The sequence below is a fragment of the Salmo salar genome, chromosome 02 (assembly GCF_965601325.2).
Source record: "Salmo salar chromosome 02, fSalSal1, whole genome shotgun sequence".
Taxonomy (NCBI): domain Eukaryota; kingdom Metazoa; phylum Chordata; class Actinopteri; order Salmoniformes; family Salmonidae; genus Salmo; species Salmo salar.
In genome coordinates this window covers 31180750-31184819 of record NC_138292.1, presented here as the reverse complement: position 1 = coordinate 31184819, position 4070 = coordinate 31180750, and positions in this window count along the sequence as shown.

Sequence of the window (4070 nt, the reverse complement as noted above, 5' to 3'; positions counted from 1 at the left end):
AACACTTTCTAAATTACCCAACTGTCAGTGTCCACACTAATTAATGTTTACTAAACTTGAAAGTGCGTAGGCTACACTGAGAACCAAAATTAAAAATATGTCTTCAACAGCAATTTGTTTCTTGGTTGACAGAAAACATAAAAAGCTGGTCTTAAAATGAGCACACAAAGCTAACAAACAAATGTATTTCAAACTATCTCAAGCCGTTTTGATCCCTCAAGACATCCTATCAGTAACATGTCCCTGATCGGTGAAGAAACTATGAAACACAGTCAACCCAGCAATTAGTGCAAATTAACAGACATTTTTTTTAAATGATTTGCTTAGAAAATGGCTGCTTTGTAGTTCAAACATATTCCACTTTGGCCTTGGAGTGGGAATTTTTCCAGCAAATGCTTAAATCCTAAAATAAGTACTGCAATCTTCTGGCACAGACGCACTGTAATGCTTTAAAAACAATTTAGCAACTGTCATCGCTGTAATTACAGTAACTAATTACCATCCTAGGCAAACAAATAGCTTAACATAATATGCAGGCCCAATCAATTTTTAAGAAATGCAAATTCCAAAAGCAAAACAAAAAAAAGCATTTTGGCAAACCTAAAAGGGAATACAGGGGAAATAATACACTTTGTTTTATCCACACATAATTCCCAGGGAATATCATATCATGAATATTTGCATTCAGTTCTTATCAGTACATTTGCATTTGCCTCTTATCAGTCGGCAAGCCAGGCACAGCCAGATAGGGAGAGCTGCCTCCACGCAATACACACATTTCTAATGAGTCACGTCCCAGCCTGATATCATTTTGGCTAGAACTTTATCACCAAAACGAGGAGGTCATTTTTTGGTGGAGTTGGCTCATCTTGGAACTGTCTTTTGAGTTTTTTTCTTTTTTGATGTGATTCAACAGAGATTCATTTTTTAAAGCCCAACAAAAAGGATTATTTTCTCTCTTCCCCCAACTGCAACAGCTCATATCAGTGGCACGTATGCCTGCAATGATTATCACTGTGTCATAAAATGTTTCAGTTTTATCAGAGTATTATTTTATTTGCCACAGCATCCCCCCTCTGAACAGACAGAGCTCATCTGCATGAAGAGAACAGCACCATTTGAAGCAGCAGCAGTGTCGACAGGCAGGCCAGGCGACAGGCTACATACACAGACAGCTAGCTCCCACTTCCCATTTCATTTAGTATACATACATATGCAACAGTCTCCGCAGGGAAAATTTTAAGTAATTGTTTGATAGCGTTTTTGAAAAAGGTATTCCACAATAACAATTTCATGGTGCATTGCAGAGTATAATTATAAATGTGTATTTTCTCTTGAACGGCCGAGTCGAGGAAACACTGCAGGTCAAGTAAAGGATCCTAGTCAAATGGTCGTCTCATTAGTCCAATCTGTTCCTTCCTGCTAATTCTTTTTTTCCCTCTCTGAACTACTCTGGATTGTCCCACACTGCGTGTATAAGTGTTATGGATAATGATTTTCATTGTAAAATGTGGTTTGTGCAAAAATGTTTTGCATTAATTACAATGTTGATGTGACAAACTGTTAAACATTCTTTTGATGTAAGGTAATCATGCATTTATATGCAGCATGCTCTGTTTTCTTAATGCTTTCTGACAGTTCACAGATTTTTATTCTGTGTTAGTTTTGCGTGGAATTAAAATGGCACAGAGGGGGAAATAAAAAGGACAACAGAATAATTCAGATAAACCAGACATGTCATCAGTATTGAAACAGACACACTGTAAATATTTGAAGTCAATAGTTAATTTTTTAAGCTAATATAAATGTACATCATAAATAGTCAAATGAAAGGGACAATGGCAGATGATTGACCCTCCATGTCACACACAATGCACCTGTGATTGCAGTGGTTTTAGTGTAGCTATAAGGTACAATACAGTACAGTACAATACACAGTACAGTCCAATACAATACAGTACAATACACAGTACAGTACAGTACAGTCCAATACAGTACAATACACAGTACAGTACAGTCCAATACAATACAGTACAATACACAGTACAGTACAGTCCAATACAATACACAGTACAGTACAATACACAGTACAGTACAGTCCAATACAATACAGTACAATACACAGTACAGTACAATACACAGTACAGTACAGTCCAATACAATACAGTACAATACACAGTACAATACACAGTCCAAGACAATACAGTACTATACACAGTACAGTACAATGTACAGTCCAAGACAATACAGTACAATACACAGTACAGTACAGTATAATACACAGTACAGTCCAATACACAGTACAGTCCAATACACAGTACAGTACAGTCCAAGACAATACAGTACAATACACTGTACAGTAAAACACACAGTACAGCACAGTACAGTACAGTATATGCAGAGGCCCATGCAGAAAACAATAGACAGGTTCAAAACACCAAAACAGAGGCGTCCCTTATAAAGCTTCCTTGGTTAGGGACTTTATCTCAGGAGAATAGGCTGGGAGGGAATGTGAGGATGAATGTATTTATCTCCCAACTGTTTGCCAGCCCAGAGAAATCTTTATTCCTATGTAAAACCAGGATGCTGGATGGTTTTGGAGGTTGGTCCCCTCTCTGGGTGCTGTATGGCTGCTGCAGCTTGGTAGAGGGCAGCCAGCCGGCTTCACCTTAAGTATTTCCTTTAAATCTTATCTCACTCTTTGTTTAAACAGAGGAGCAAAGACATTCCACTTTGCCAGCCCATGAACACATTGAGGCTCCATTCTGTTGTATTTCTGCAAGGATATTGTCTCAACATTACAAGGAAAATGAAGGGATTGAGGTGCAATTTGTGCTTGCAATATGTATAGCAAGCACAATATTTTGTATATAATATAGGCCGGACGGCCGGACGAACAGACGAACGAACAGATGGACAGAAGTAAAGTCAGGCTGGTTGGTGGTTGTCTCCATGTGCCCCTTCTCCCAGGCTTCTCCTAGTCTTCTCCCAGGCTTCCTCCAGGCTTCTCCCAGGCTTTTTCCAGGCTCCTCCCAGGCTTCTTCTAGGCTTCTCCCAGGCTTCTTCCAGGCTTCTCCTAGGCTTCACCCAGGCTTCTTCTAGGCTTCCCCTAGGCTTCTTCTAGGCTTCTCCCAGCCTTCTTCCAGGCTTCTTCTAGGCTTCTTCCAGGCTTCTTCTAGGCTTCTCCCAGGCTTCTTCCAGGCCTGCCAAGTTGTGCCAGGAGCTTAGTGCTCTATGTAGTCCAACAGCACAACACACCATACCCTGTTCTGGTCTCCCTCACACTGTTTTTCAGCAGGCTGCCCCTGCCTGCCACCAACCCCATCAGCCATGCACAGCCAACAGTCCACAGGCTTGCTGTGTGTCTCTGTCTGTATCTGCCTCTCTCTCTCTGCTAGTCCTATCTATATATCTACCAGTCTCTCTCACCCTTTCCCAGTCTCCCTCTTTCCTTTTTATTTCTTTTTATCTCTCTCCCTTCCCTCTCTATTTCTCTCCCATTATCCCTCCCCCTCTTTCCATCTCTCTCCCCTCCTCTCTCTCACTATCACTCTCGCTCTCCCTGTCTCCCCCCCTCCTTCTCCATACGCCAGCATTGGGCCCAGAGTCAGGTTCTTGGTACATGTGAGGTCGACGCATTAGTGCCCCATTCTTCCCCCTCTCTCAGAGGGGGTCCGCTGTCCGCTCCGACTTCTACAACTGGTGAGCTGCCATCGAACCAAAACACTGTTAATCACAAACTCATGAGCGACTAAAGGCCTCACAAATGAGCACAGAGATGGTGTTTGCCGAGCGAGGATATGGGGGCCTTCCAAGGCAACAGAGCAGCAGGCCAGTCTTTGTCTGTGGAGCTGGGGCCTCATTCTGTTTGGCTGCCTTTGGGGCCAGTGGGGACGGGATAGAGAGTCTTTGAACACAGCATTTGCAGCTTTTGAAAATAAGCTTGTGGGTGATGGAGATGTTGCTCAGGCGTAATGGATGGAGACTGAGATTAAACTGAACCTCAGTCTATTTCTAGAGAGTTGATACTGTTAGAAGTAGCAGAGATGTATTTAGATGGAATAGGCTGC